Source organism: Bos javanicus, chromosome 24, assembly GCF_032452875.1.
Source record: "Bos javanicus breed banteng chromosome 24, ARS-OSU_banteng_1.0, whole genome shotgun sequence".
Lineage (NCBI taxonomy): Eukaryota > Metazoa > Chordata > Mammalia > Artiodactyla > Bovidae > Bos > Bos javanicus.
The window spans coordinates 10,143,694-10,160,552 of NC_083891.1; positions in this window are offsets into that span (position 1 = coordinate 10,143,694).

Sequence of the window (16,859 nt, forward strand, 5' to 3'; positions counted from 1 at the left end):
GGTGGGAAGGGGGTGTAGGATGGGAACACATGTACACCCATGGCTGTTTCATGTCAATATATGAAAAAACCACCACAATATTGTGATGTAATTAGCCTCCAAATTAAAAAAAAATATCCCTTTGATTAAAAGAATACTAAAATTAATTTTTAATATACATGAAAAACAGTAAGAACACTGTAAATGAAAACCTATAAAGTCTGACAGTATTCCTCCCAAAATATCCATATTTTTACATTAACATGTCAGGAAACATTTAGAATATGTTTCTCTCCTATTTCTCTGATTCTAGAAAATAGTAGAAAGGTAAATTCCACAGCTTTGGGCTAAATTATTTAAATAATAGTAAAGATTAAGGATAACTTCAGCAGCATTTTTAAAACCTATATCATCTATCTATTTACCCATCAATGTATGACATATTTTCTGATCTTAGTCTCTAGCCATGTCAGCATTTGTGTTATTATTATGTAAATAAGTTTAAAACAATGAAATGTAAAGAGAATTTATAAAGCATTTCTAAAAGTGCATTGGCTTAATGAGAATCTTGATATCCTATTATACTCATGGGGTAAGAAATTGCAGTTATTTACCAAATCTTTCAAAATAAGGAAAAGCATATGGTTAAATCACAATCAGTGTGAATACATCTATTAAATGCTTATGAACATTGAGTCAAGAATGATGTTTAGTATTATTTTTATTTAAAATAAATAAAGCAATCATGTTTAACAATAGCAGTATACAATATTAATTTTAACTAAGGAGCAAGTATATTGCTAAATTATTTTATGTATCTATAATTTTATTCCTAAATAGATATATTAGGAGTCAAAAGACAAGTCAGCCATCCTTGTCAAGAAGAAAAATTATATTCTTTTTCAGTTGTACAGACAAAACATGATTTTTCAAAACATGACTTAGTTAAGTGGTAATAATTGAGAATAATCATATCTATTATTAATGTAGAAATAAGAAACATAGATACATCCATTGCATACTGAACCCTTGAATTAACACAGGCATGTCCATTCTATATTTACTATATGCCCACTGTAGAGTAGATTCTATTAAATGAGCAAAATCTAACAATTATCCCCAGGCTTCTTAAATCCTTAAGCTCCAACAGAGCTGAGCACTGCAAAGCAGAGAGCTGAGGAGTTGAAAATTATCACAGAGCATAAAGTCAAGAGTTCTGAGTCGAATACTCTATCCAATTTACCCCTGCTCTTTTTGTGTGAAGAATTTATTTAAAAATGACTTAATTTAGCCTGTATCTTTGGCAGCTGCTAAGCTCCCTGTTACTTAAATAAGGCATATTCATGTTAATTTCACTTTGCCTCAGTTATTTCATGGAACAACAACATTCTGCTTTGGCTGTCAATACTTTTTGAAAAGTTTGTAATGCTGGAGAAGAATGGATAGCTTTTAGACATTTTTAGGATTTAGTTAACAAAAAGCATAGAAAAGCATAGAAATAGAAAAGGGCAAAAATGTGTTGTATTTTAGGGAGGAAATGGAACAGGATATAGAAAAACGTTGGAAAGGTAATACATAAAAGAATTCAATGTGAAATGAGGTTAAACAAGAAGGGAGAAGAAAGCTCAATATTCTTTCACACTGTATCTATAATGTGACACAATAAACTATGATGTGCATTTCCAAGATTAAACTTGCTTCACCAAATTTTCAAAATTCTGAAATATGGTGTTTTCTTTGCCCATCCATCTTCCCTCATTACAGCAAAATCAGTTGTTACATTTTGTGAATTTGTGTGGCTGACAATGGCATTGTTAGAGTATATCAACTCTGGCTGATCCCTGATAAAGCAAATATTTGGCATACAAGTTCAAAATACATATAGTAAAATTTTGCTCTGGTCCTTTTAGAATTCATCTTTGGTATCTACTTTGTGGGCTTTACAGGACAAAATTTTAGCAGCACAGAAGCACTGTCACTGTTTTTCCAAAGTGGAGAAGTGAAGTGGCATGCCATAAATCACAGATTCCCTAACTTTGGATGTTATTAACTTTACGCCAATCTTGAGAGGCATAAGGATTTCAACATTTTATTGTTGATAATCAAAGATGTTTAACATTACCAACTTCACATTTTAAAAGAATTTTATTTTTGCAAATTCAATTTTTTAACTGACTAGAATAAAATAGAAATTTCACAATTTTAAGTTAATTAATTTTCATACCTACCCTAAAAACTAAGAAAGATAGACTTATGAACTTTCAATTTTGAATAGTTCTTTATATTAAGTAACACTTAGCTCTGTATTGGAGTTAGAAATGCCAGATATAATACTGGATTCCCTTTAAATATGAATTTGTATTTGATATTTGGAATATACTTACTAAAAATAACATTTGTTATCAATAACCTCAGGTATGTAGGTTATATGTAAGACACCACCCTTATGGCAGAAAATGAAGAGGAACTAAAGAGCCTCTTGATGAAAGTGAATGAGGACAGTCAAAAATTTGGCTTAAAGCTAAAAATTCAGAAAACTAAGGTCATGACACCTGGTCCCATAACTTCATGGCAAATAGATGGGGAAATGGTGGAACAGTGTCAGACTTTATTTTGGGGGGCTCCAAAATCACTGCAGATGGTAATTGCAACCATGAAATTAAAAGACACTTCCTCCTTCAGAGGAAAGTTATGACCGACCTAGGTAGCACATTAAAAAGCAGAGATATTACTTTTCCAACAAAGGTCCGTCTAGTCAAGGCTATCATTTTTCCAGTGGTCATGTATGGATGTGAGAGTTGGACTGTGAAGAAAGCTGAGCACTAAAGAAATGATGCTTTTGAACTGTGATGGAGAAGACTCTTGAGAGTCCCTTGGACTGCAAGGAAGTCCAACCAGTCCATTCTAAACACCAGTCCTGGGTGCTCATTGGAAAGACTGATGTTGAGGCTGAAACTCCAATACTTTGGCCACCTCATGTGAAGAGTTGACTCATTGGAAAAGACCCTGATGCTGGGAGGGATTGGGGGCAAGAGAAGGGGACGACAGAGGATGAGATGGCTGGATGGCATCGCTGACTCTATGCACATGAGTTTGGGTGAACTCCAGGAGTTGGTGATGGACATGGAGGCCTGAGTGCTGCGATTCATGGGGTCACAAACAGTCGGACATGACTGAGCGACTGAACTGAACTGATGTGAAATTTAAATTGATGAACATTGGGATACACGTGTCTCTTTCAATTCTGGTTTCCTCGGTGTGTATGCCCAGCAGTGGGATTGCTGGGTCATAAGGCAGTTCTATTTCCAGTTTTTCTAAGGAATCTCCACACTGTTCTCCATAGTGGCTCTACTAGTTTGCATTCCAACCAACAGTGTAAGAGGGTTGGTTCCCTTTTCTCCACACCCTCTACAGCATTTATTGCTTACAGACTTTTGGATAGCAGCCATTCTGACTGGCGTGAAATGGTACTTCACTGGGGTTTTGATTTGCATTTCTCTGATAATGAGTGATGTTGAGCATCTTTTCATGTTTTTGTTAGCCATCTGCATGTCTTCTTTGGAGAAATGTCTGTTGAGTTCTTTGGCCTATTTTTTGATTGGGTCGTTTATTTTTCTGGAATTGAGCTGCAGGAGTTGCTTGTATATTTTTGAGATTAGTTCTTTGTCAGTTGCTTCATTTGCTATTATTTTCTCCCATTCTGAAGGCTGTCTGTGGTACATATACACAATGGAGTATTACTCAGCCATTAAAAAGAATACATTTGAATAAGTTCTAATGAGTTGATGAAACTGGAGCCTATCATACAAAGTGAAGTAAGCAGAAAGAAAAACACCAATACAGTATACTAACGCACATATATGGAATTTAGAAAGATGGTAGCCATAACCCTGTATGCGAGACAGCAAAAGAGACACAGATGTATAGAACACTCTTCTGGACTCTGTGGGAAAGGACGAAGGTGGGATGATTTGGGAGAATGGCATTGAGACATGTATAATAACATATATGAAACGAATCACCAGTCCAGATTTGATGCAGGATACAGGATGCTTGGGGCTGGTGCACTGGGATGACCGAGAGGGATGGTACAGGGAGAGAGGTGGGAGGAGGGTTCAGGATGGGGAACACGTGTACACCCGTGGTGGATTCATGTTGATGTATGGCAAAACCAATACAGTATTGTAAAGTAATTAGCTTCCAATTAAAATAAATAAATTTATATTTTAAAAAATTTAAATTGATCTGGAAATTCTCCTTTATTTTTATTTGCTAAACCTGGCAACCAGAATGTAACTTATGTACTATGTAACCTTTATTTGCAGTTAAGTGTTGAAGGTGATCATCACAGATCACAAAGCAGAACTGGAGATATCAGCATTTGATAGACTTATAAAAATGACTGACACTTTTTCTAAAATAGTACCTCATGTTTCTATACAAATTTCAAACTTGTTTTTTTATACAATTATAGGAATAATGCTTTTGAAGGCAATAAGTCAGAGATGATTAGAAATAAGATTTTAGTAAAATGGCCAAATACAATATAATTATATAACTGTATTTTCAAATTTATCTTAAGAACAAATGTACACAATTATGAAACGAACTGTGAAAAGTAATGATTAATTAGTTTTTACTAGAAAACTAGTATTTATTATAAAACTAATGATAAATCAATGATAAATTCTAGCTTGCCATGATAGAATTAAAACAAGTTGATACTAACTTGTAAAACAGAGTAGAGAATCAGCACATGTAAATATACTCCACATCATATATCATCAAGCAATGTAAATCAAAATTACAACAATATACCACTACATACCTGTTAGAATGACTAAAACTGACATCAAATGCTCACAAGGGTGAGGAGCAATAGGAACTCTCATTCATTGCTGGAGAGAGTACAAAATGGTGCACCATTGACATTTTCTTACAAAATTAAACATGCTCTTACCACACAATCCTGCAATCATCATGCTGCTTGGTATTTACCCTATTAGTTGAAAAATTATGTTCACACAAAATCCTGTATACAAATATATATAGCAACTTTATTCATAATTGTCAAAAATTGAAAGTAACCCAGATGTCCTTCAGTATGTGAATGAATAAATACACTATGGTCCATCCAGAGTGAAATATTAATCAGTTCTATGAAGAAATCAGCTATCAAGACACCAAAAGACATGGAGGAACTTTAAATATCAGTTCAGTCAATCAGTCATGTCCGAATCTTTGTGACCCCATGGATTGCACCACAGCAGGCTTCCCTGTCCATCACCAACTCCTGGAGTTGACTCAAACTCATGTCCACTGAGTTGGTGATGCCATCCAACCATCTCATCCTCTGCCATCCCCTGCTCCTCCAGCCTTCAATCTTTTCCAGCATCAGGGTCTTTTCCAATGAGTCAGTTCTTTGCATCAGGTGGCCAAAGTGTTGGAGTTTCAACTTCAACATCAGTCCTTCCAATGAACATTCAGCACTGATTTCCTTTAGGACGAGCTGGTTGGATCTCCTTGGAGCCCAAGGGACTCTCAAGAATCTTCTCCAACACCGCAGCTCAAAAACATCAATTCTTCTGTGCTCAGCTTTCTTTATAGTCCAACTCTCACATCTGTACAGGACTACTGGAAAAACCATAGCCTTGACTAGAAGGACCTTTGTTGGCAAAGTAATGTCTTTGCTTTTTAATATACTGTCTAGGTTGGTCTTAACTTTTCTTCAAAGGAGTAAGTTTCTTTTTATTTCATGGCTGCAGTCACCATCTGCAGTGATTTTGGAGTCTAAAATATAAAGTCTGTCACTGTTTCCACTGTTTCCCCATCTATTTCCCATGAAGTGATGGGCCTGGATGCCATGATCTTAGTTTTATGAATGTTGAACCTTAAGCCAACATTTTCACTCTCCTCTTTCACTTTCATCAAGAGACTCTTTAGTTCTTCTTCACTTTCTGCCATAAAGGTGGTGTCATCTGCATATCTTAGGTTATTGATATTTCTCCCAGCAATCTTGATTCCAGCCTGTGCTTCATCCAACCCAGGGTTTCTTATGATGTACTCTGCATATAAGTTAAATAAGCAGAGTGACAATATACAGCCTTGACATATTCCTTTTCCTATTTGGAACCAGTCTGTTGCTCCATATCCACTTCTAACTGTTGCTTCCTGGCATGCATACAGGTTTCTCAAGAGGCAGGTCATGTGGTCTGGTATTCCCATCTCTTTCAAGATTTTCGAAGTATTTTGTGATCCACACAGTCAAAAGCTTTGGCATAGGAAGTAAAACAGAAATCAATATTTTTCTGGAACTCTCTTGCTTTTTCTTTTTTCTTTTGTCTGATTCATCTTTCTTTATTTAAAATATAAATTTATTTAATTGGAGGCTAATTACTTTACAATATTGTAGTGGTTTTGCCATATATTGACATGAATCCACCACGAGTGTACATGTGTTCCCCATCCTGAACCCCCTCCCACCTCCCTTCCCATCCCATCCCTCTGGGTCATCCCAGTGCACCCCCCTGAGTACCCTGTTTCATGCATTGAACCTGGACTGATGATTCTTTTAACATATGATAATATACATGTTTCAATGCCATTCTCCCAAATCATCCCACCCTCGCCCTCTCCCACAGAGTCCAAAAGACTGTTATATACATCTGTGTCTCTTCTGCTGTCTCGCATATAGAGTTATCATTACCTTCTTTGTAAATTCCATATATATGCATTAGTATACTGTATTGGAGTTTTCTTTCTGGCTTACTTCACTTTGTATAATAGGCTCCAGTTTCATCCACCTTATTAGAACTGATTCAAATGTATTCTTTTTAATGGCTGAGTAATACTCCATTGTGTATATGTACCACTGCTTTCTTTATCCATTCATCTGCAGATGGACATCCAGGTTGCTTCCATGTCCAGGATATTATAAACAGTGCTGCGATGAACATTGGGGTACATCTTTCAATTCTGGTTTTCTCCATGTGTATGCCCAGCAGTGGGATAGCTGGGTGGTGTGGCAGTTCTGTTTCCAGATTTTTAAGGAATCTCCACACTGTTCTCCATAGTGGCTATACTAGTTTAAATTCCCACCATCAGTGTAAGAGAATTCCTTTTCTCCACACCCCCACCAGCTTTTATTGCTTGTAGACTTTTGGATCACAGCCATTCTGACTGGCGTGAAATGGTACCTCATTGTGGTTTCGATTTGCATTTCTCTGATAATGACTGATGTTGAGCATCTTTTCATGTTTTTGTTAGCCATCTGTATGTCCTCTTTGGAGAAATGTCTGTTGAGTTCTTTGGCCCATTTTTTGATTGGGTCGTTTATTTTTCTGGAATTGAGCTGCAGGAGTTGCTTGTATATTTTTGAGGTTAATTCTGTGTCTTTTGCTTCATTTGCTATTATTTTCTCCCATTCTGAAGGCTGTCTTTTCACCTTGCTTATAGTTTCCTTTGTTGTGCAGAAGCTTTTAAGTTTACTTAGGTCCCCTTTGTTTATTTTTGCTTTTATTTCCAATATTCTGGGAGGTGGGTCAGAGGATCCTGCTATGGTTTATGTCGGTGAGATTTTGCCTATGTTCTCCTCTAGGAATTTTATAGTTTCTGGTCTTACATTTAGATCTTTAATCCATGTTGAGTTTATTTTTGTGTATGGTGTTAGAAAGTGTTCTAGTTGCATTCTGTTACAAGTGGTTGACCAGTTTTCCCAGCACCATTTGTTAAAAAATTTGTCTTTTTTCCATTGTATATTCTTGCCTCCTTTGTCAAAGATAAGGTGTCCATAGGTGCATACATTTATCTCTGGACTTTCTATTTTGTTCCATTGATCTATATTTCTGTCTTTTTGCCAGTACCATACTGTCTTGATGACTGTGGCTGTGTACTAGAGCCTGAAGTCAGGCAGGTTGATTCCTCCAGTTCCATTCTTCTTTCTCAAGATTACTTTAGCTATTCAAGGATTTTTGTATTTCCATACAAATTGTGAAATTATTTGTTCTACTTCTGTGAAAAATACCATTGGTAGCTTGATAGGGATTTCATTGAATCTATAGATTGCTTTGGGTAGTATACTCATTTTCACTACATTGATTCTTCCTATCCATGAACACGGTATATTTCTCCATCTATTTGTGTCCTCCTGGAGTTCTTTCAGCAGTGTTTTATAGTTTTCTATATATAGGTCTTTTTTTCTTTAGGTAGATATATTCCTAAGTATTTTATTCTTTTCATTGTAATGGTGAATGGAATTGTTTCCATAATTTCTCTTCCTGGTTTTTCATTGTTAGATGATGGGAATGCAAGAGATTTATGTGTGTTAATTTTATATCCTGCAACGTTACTATATTCATTGATTAGTTCTAGTAATTTTCTAGTGGAGTGTTTAGGGTTGTCTATGTCGAGGATCATGTCATCTGCAAACAGTGAGAGTTTTACTTCTTCTTTTCCAATCTGGATTCTTCTTATTTCTTTTTCTGCTCTGGTTGCTGTGGCCAAAACTTCAAAAACTATGTTGAATAGTAGTGGTGATAATGGGTACCCTTGTCTTGTTCCTGACTTTAGGGGAAATGCTTTCAATTTTTCACCATTGAGGATAGTGCTTGCTGTGTGTTTGTCATATAGAGCTTTTACTACATTGACTATGCCAAAGCCTTTGACTGTGTGGATCACAATAAACTGTGGAAAATTCTGAAAGAGATTGGAATAACTGACCACCTGACCTGCCTCTTGAGAAACCTATATGCAGGTCAGGAAGCAACAGTTAGAACTGGACATGGAACAACAGACTGGTTCCAAATAGGAAAAGGAGTACATCAAGGCTGTATATTGTCACCCTACTTATTTAACTTATATGCAGATTACATCATGAGAAACGCTGGGCTGGAAGAAGCACAAGCTGGAATCAAGATTGCCAGGAGAAATATCAATAACCTCAGATATGCAGGTGACATCACCCTTATGGCAGAAAGTGAAGAGGAACAAAAAAGCCTCTCGATGAAAGTAAAAGAAGAGAGTGAAAAAGTTGGTTTAAAGCTCAAAGTTCAGAAAACTAAGATCATGGCATATGGTCCCATCACTTCATGGGAAATAGATGGGGAAACAGTGGAAACAGTGTCAGACTTTATTTTGGGGGCTCCAAAATCACTGCAGATGGTGATTGCAGCCATGAAATTAAAAGACACTTACTCCTTTGAAGGAAAGTTTTGACCAACCTAGATAGCATATTAAAAAGCAGAGATATTACTTTTCCAACAAAGGTCCATCTAGTTAAGGCTCTGGTTTTTCCAGTGGTCATGTATGGATGTGAGAGTTGGACTGTGAAGAAAGCTGAGTCCCAAAGAATTGATGCTTTTGAACTGTGGTGTTGGAGAAGACTCTTGAGAGTCTCTTGGACTGTAAGGAGATCCAACCAGTCCATCCTAAAGGAGACCAGTCCTGGGTGTTCTTTGGAAGGACTGATGCTGAGGCTGAAACTCCAATACTTTGGCCACCTCATGCGAAGAATTGACTCATTGGAAAAGACTCTGATGCTGGGAGGGATTGGGGGCAAGGAGAAGGGGACAACAGAGGATGAGATGGCTGGATGGCATCACGGACTCGAAGGACCTGACTTTGAGTGAACTCTGGGAGTTGGTGATGGACAGGGAGGCCTGGCATGCTGCAATTCATGGGGTCGTAAAGAGTCAGACACGACTGAGCGACTGGACTGAACTGAACTGATGTTCCTTCTCTTCCTGCTTTCTGGAGGGCTTTTATCATAAATGTATGTTGAATTTTGTCAAAGGCTTTCTCTGCATCTTTCAATTTATTAATGTGGTATATTACATTGATTGATTTGTGGATATGATTGGGATGAAAACTGACCTTTTCCAATCTTGTGGCCACTGCTGTATTTTCCAAATTTTCTGGCATATTGAAGGCAGCACTTTCATAGCATCATCTTTTAGGATTTGAAATAGCTCAACTGGAATTCCACCACCTCCATCAACTTTGTTCGTAGTGATGCTTTCTAAGTCCCACTTGAGTTCACATTCCAGGATGTCTGGCTCTAGGTGAGTATTCACACCATTGTGATTATCTGGGTGGTGAAGGTCTTTTTTGTACAGTTCTTCTGTGTATTCTTGCCATTTCTTCTTAATAACTTCTGCTACTGTTACATCCACACCATTTCATGTCCTTTGCATGAAATGTTCCCTTGGTATCTCTAATTTTTTGAAGAGATCTCTAGTCTTTCCTATTCTATTGTTTTCCTCTATTTCTTTGCACTGATTAACTGAGGAAGGCTTCTTATCTCTCCTTGCTATTTTTTGGAACTCTGCATTCAAATGGGTATATCTTTCCTTTCTCCTTTGCTTTTGGCTTTTCTTCTTTTCACAGCTATTTGTAACGTTTCTTCAGACAGCCACTTTACTTTTTTTGCATTTTTTTCTTGGGGATCATCTTGCTCCCTGTCTTGTACAATGTCATGAACCTCTGTCCATAGTTCATTAGGCACTCTGTCTATCAGATCTAGTCCCTTAAATCTATTTCTCACTTCCACTGTATAATCGTTAGGGACTTTCTTCAATTTAAGTCTAAATTTGGCAATAAGGAATTAATGATCTGAACCACAGTCAGCTCCCAGTATTGTCTTTGCTGACTATATAGAGCTTCTTCATCTTTGGCTGCAAAGAATATAATAAATCTGATTTCAGCGTTGACCATCTGGTGATGTCCATGTGTAGAGTCTTCTCTTGTGTCATTGGAAGAGGGTGTTTGCCATGACCAGTGCATTCTCTTGGCATAACTCTATTAGCCTTTGACCTGCTTCATTCTGTACTCCAAGGCCAAATTTGCCTGTTACTCCAGATGTTTCTTGACTTTTGCATTCCAGTCCCCTATAATGAAAAGGATATCTTTTTTGGGTGTTAATTCTAAAAGGTCTTGTTGGTCTTCATAGAATCGTTCAACTTCAGCTTTTTCAGCATTACTGGTCAGTGCATAGACTTGGATTACTCTGATACTGAATGGTTTGCCTTGGAAATAAACAGTGATCATTCTATCGTTTTGAGACTGCATCCAAGTACTGTATTTCAGACTCGTTTGTTGACCATGATGCCTACTCCATTTCTTCTAAAGGATTTTTGCCCACAATAGTAGATATAATGATCATCTGAGTTAAATTCACCCATTCCAGTCAATTTTAGTTATCTGATTCCTAAAATGTCAACGTTCCTTTTTGCCATCTCCTGTTTGATCAGTTCCAATTTGCCTTGATTCATGGACCTAACATTCCACTTTCCTGTGCAATATTGCTCTTTACAGCATTGAACCTTGCTTCCATCACATCCACAACTGGATGTTGTTTTTGCTTTGTCACAGTATGGTAAGTGGAGGAACTTTAAAGGCATATTACTAAGTTGAAGAAGTGATACTGCTATGTACTGTGTGATTCCAACTCTGTAACACTCTAGAAAGGAAAGAAACCATGGAGAAAGCTAAAAACCAGTGGTTTCTAAGCATTAAGAAGGAAGGTGGAATGAACAGGCAGAGTATAGAGGATTTCAGGAGAAGTGAAACTACTCTGTATGATACTAATGATACTATACTATCATATGAATTTGTCCCATCCATAGAAAGTACAGAGATCAGTGTGAGAGGTGGGAGGCAAGGTCTCAGAGTTTGAACTCAGGGCGTAACGGTAGAGAGGAGAGGAGCACATCATGATGGGCCTTAACGTTTGTCAAAATGGTTGGCGTTTTCTCTGGGGAAAAAGGGCAAGTGCTAAAGCACGTTCAGCAAAATAGTGACCTGACCCTACAAATGGTTTAACAGGATCACTGCCATGAAGGAGAAGACACCATGCTTTGATAAGATAAAAAGGGAGGAGGCAGGCAGCCTAGTGAAGAGGTTATTCACAACAATTCAGGCAAACAGTGATGACCCATGTCACAGTAAAGAGGGAAATGAGAGGTGATCAAAATTTGAATACATTTTGAAGGAAGAAAATATTTTATACTATATTAAATTTGGAGAGAAAAATAGAAGGGCAGGGAGAGGGAATGACCTGTCAGGAGCTCACTTCTACTGTATTAGTTTTGAAATCAATTCTATTTGTATATAAGTATGTTTGAATTTCTATGATCACTCTTATGTTTCACAAGTTTGAAATTGTAGTCTAGAGTTTGACTTGGAGTTGAGATGTCTAATCTGTATGTTATAAGTGCAACAGTTGAGGAAATTGGACTTGTTTAAGTGGTGGCATTAGAAGCCATAAGTGTGTGCTTGTACGGTCACTCAGACATGTCTGACTCTTTGCGACTCCATGGACTGTAGCCCACGAGGCTCCTCTGTCTAAGGGATTTTTCATGTAAGAATATTGGAGTGGGTTGCCATTTCCTCCTCCAAGGGATCTACCCGACCCAGGGATCAAACCTGCATCTCCTGCTTTGGAGGTGGATTCTATACTGCTGGGCCACTGGGGAAGTCCAATATTCGAAGCCATAGAAGAGGTAGAAGCAGCTTCCAGACTTTGATGACCCACTATTTGGTATTGCCTGGAGAATTCCATGGACAGAAGAGCCTGGCACGCTGCAGTCCATGTGGTCACAAAAAGTCAGACATGACTGAGCGACTGTCAGTTATTTAAAAACAGTCTCATAAGATGGACTTAAGAAAAATGAAAAGAACTTATAGATCTTGGCTTAAAATAATAAAAAAAAGAAGGATAGCAGTTCTCTAACATTGGAGCAGCCAGCTAGTAAGCTCTCCACTATTAGCAGTTCATAGCAGTTCATGCTTAATGTGAATGATCATTTACCTGGAATATTCTTGGATTGAAAGAGATGTGAGATCTTTAACATCTTATTTTCCTTAAGTGAGTATGAGATAGAAAACACATTTTATCTCCTTCAAAGTTGTTCCCAAGTCATTAATGGAACACACTCAGGTCCTTGGCTGTAAATGCATCTAGAAAAGATACCAAATTATTTTCAGCAATATGTAGCTACAATGGAATTTAACACATGTTAGTATGAATTCTAGTTTTATCAAGTGACTCAGGTTCAATAAACCACATTAATCTATTTTGTTGCATTCTTAGTTAACAGAGACTGTTTTTCAGAAATCAGTACATAAGTATGATAATTTTCTGTCAAATACAATGACCTTTGCTGTTCTTTCCCCCAAGTCCTATTGTTAAAGAAGATTATGCCTTCTAGAGTCAGAACTGTGTGAAGAAATATGTTTTTGTCAGTTCTGTCTAGTCAGCACTATTTAGCAATTTCCATTAAAGATAGATATTTTCTGGAGGGCGCTGTGCACTTGTTCCAAGATGCTAGTTTCTACTTTTTGTAATTATTAACTGTTTTTGAATGAAAAGATGATTACAGCTAAATTCCATAACACTTGTCAGTAGGAACTTAAGAATGCCTGAAGCAATCTGAAACAACTTGAGCTGCTTTGAGCTATTTTAGAAACTAATTTGATTTTTTTTTTTTTTTTGATGCATGCCAGAGGGGTATGAACATTTTCCTTAATAGCTACAACTTGAACTCTTATATGAGAACTTTGGTATGGAGTTGTTATATCAAGTCTAGGTGAATACATGAAGAGATGAGTAATTAATAATCATCAGCATTCTGATTTCCCCGTGTATGCTAAGTTGCTTCAGTCGTGTCCAACTCTTTGAGACCCCATAGACTGTAGCCCACCAGGCTCCTCTGTCCGTTGGGTTTTCCAGGCAAGAATACTGGAGTGGGTTGCCATTTCCTTCTCCATGATTTACCCTCATTTTTTTTTTTTTAATTTTAAGAAACTGTTATAAAATAGACATTTAAAAAAGCTATTGCTTCCATTATTTTCAGGACACTCTTCATTATAGTACTTCCTGAGCATCTTGTCCTGCCCTTGATTTTCCTACTTTAAAGTAAGAACTATAGTTGGCTGATAAGGAAAGACAAGGCATTTTTATCAGCTTATATTTGGGGAGGACAGACTGTTGTGACAGGTAAAAAAAAGATATCCCCTAAATGCTGATTCTCCTTGCACAATTGGTTCATCATCTTGACAGACAAATCAACCCAAAAGGCAAGAAAACTATTTTTGGATGGTGCTAACATTTTTGTTGTTGTTTGTTTTTTGTGTTTTTTTGACAGCACATACCATCATTGTTGTCAAAGCCGGTTGGAAGCAGACACAAACCTATTGTATACTTTTATTTTATTTGGCAGAGTCAGAATAATTGCTGTTATGTGGCAGCATATTCACCTAGCCTATTCCATTATCGAATTTCTCACAACATGCAGAAAGCATTCACATGAATCAGAATTCTCCAATTGAATCAAATCTTAACCTTTTCTACAAATACAGAATTCAAAAAAAAAGTGATTAAATGATCCATTTACACAACTTATCTGTTAATCATAGATGCGTTTTAAATAAGTGAGCTTGAACAAGGATATTTATCTCTCTTTGCCTCAGTTTTCTCATCTATAAAACAGGGGTAGTAGTACTGTCCTCCTTCTGTCTGTCATAGAGAAGGAGCACAAGACATACAGGTGCAAAAGTGATGAAAACAATGAACATGTCTGTATTAATGTAAGTTCGTTTGCTATTAATATTATCCTTTATTACTCAATTGTGCCTCTGTCTCTTTATAAATCCTAGACACAATTCCTCTAAAGATAAGAGTCTTTCTCCCTGGGTCAGTCATTAGACTCACGTTTATTGTGCCAAATATAGTTAACGAAAGGGGTTAGAAAATTAAACAAACCCAGAAGGACAAGATACTACACCAAACAGGTAATATGTGATCAAGGAAGGGGGCTGAATGAGTGTGACCTCAAACGGAATTAAAGGGAGAAGTGGTGTGTAGGGGAGTGTGTGTGTGAGAGAGATGCAGTGTCCACCAAGAATAAGAATTTGGAGAGGTTGTTAGCATATGTGTGAGAGAAGAAGTAGGAGAAACGAAAGAGCACAGACTAGAGGAAAGTGAGTTGTGCAAGACTGGATCCATCCTTCTGCAAAATCTCAGTTTTTTGTTCATCATGATTTTCTTTGGCATTAACTTAGACTTTTTAATAGTTCATTGAAATAAATACAATATATGCTTTTTATTGAGATTCTCACTGTCTACTTTATACCAAAGGCTTGTAACTCACTTGCCTCACCTTGGTCTTTACCCTAACTTGGCAACAAGGACTGAGAAAGGACTTTTAGAAGTTTTTTCTTTTTTGATGTGTATAAAAACTCAGTCTCTGCTGAACATTTTCTCCATAGACTGAGATCAAATAAGAGAAATTTGTTTCAAATAATATTTGGAGGTCAGACTGCCATTTCTTTGAATGTACCTCCCTTTAAAGGTAGAGTCATAAGCCAGCTTATTTTTTTTGCTGTTGTTTTTTGTGTTTTAGTTTGTTTGTAAGGAGTTTCATAAAGATATATTAAAAAACTCCAGCTCAGAAATCAGAGGAAAACCAAAATATAGGGTTTATTTTCAAGTTGCATAGCATCTTTTGGTTAAAAAAGAATCTAATCGTGCTTTTCTTTGAAAGAAAAAGAAGGAAGGAAGGGAGGGAGGAAGGGATGGAGGAAGGGGTGGGAAGAAAGAAGAGGGATAAAGGAGGGAGAAAAGTCCTCTCCACATGCTCACCCAGACTAGATTTAGAAACTGAAAAGTAGTTGTCTACTTCACACTTCATGCGATGAGAACAGGAAATGCAAATGGATAGCAGAATTTGAGGAATTCTGGATCCAAGCTCCACCTCATTTTCGACACAGAGATTGTACATTGAAACAGAAGTAGCTTATAGGTTCAACTCAATTTCTTATCGAGTCTTGAGTCTGTTTCTTTGGGAGATATTTGACAACATTCTAAGGGACAGCTGACAGCTCTCTGTGAAACGATACTTCCCAAGTTCTTTAACTTTCTTCTTTACCTTTCTCTTCAAAAAAAAAAAAAAAAAGAACAGTGAAACTATTACCCCTATTTTATAGAAGGAGAATTTCAGGTTTGACAAAGGTTAACTTGGTGGTAGTTCTGAAGTTAAACACTATCAAGCCAGGCTTTAAGTCTAACCCTTTTTGTCCCCAAAGACAGTGTGTCTTGCCGTACTCAGCACTGTGCACAGTTATGTTTTCATTTCTACACCAAAGGGCCCTTTCACTTGTTCGCTGATATTAGATTCTGCAATAAGGGAATTGGGTGAATCATTTCCTCCTTCTGAAATCCTCATTTCCCATGACTGGCTTGACATCATTCTCTCCTATGATTTTTTTTTTTTTTTTTCTCTACTCCATGGCCTCCCACCCTCAACCCCTTGACCTTTCATTTATTTTTTAAATTTTTACTGCAACCTGGGATTCTCTTGTAAGCTCTTTCCTTTTCTCTCTACATCCACTATCACATGGCCGAGGACTTATTCCCTCCTATAGAACATATTGAAGTGCAATTCCTACTTCTGTGCTGAGTCTTGAGTCTCCAACTTCCATCCACTCACTAAGTTGCATGTATTCACCAGTATGTTGAAGTCCTTGAATTTGCTTTTCCAGGCATCCAAAGTGCAAACCTCAAGCTGAGTTATTCTTCACTCCAACTCTTTTTTGTAGCTATACACCCTTTATTAATGATGGTGTCAGCTCACACAGCCAAATGTAGGAAATGGGTGTTTCTCGTCCTGAATCTTTCATCCAAAAAATTTCTTTGGGGATTTTCTTCCTTTGTAGTCTTAAAATAGTTGCCTTTTTGAAAGGCACAGGTAGCTTCTCCTAATTCCTATGAGGACTAAAGGGACTATTTCTCAAATGTAATATTTGACCTATATCATCACATACAAATGAAGAAATCTTTTCTTTTTCTTTATGGGATTTTACAAATAGAAGAGAAGCCCACACTA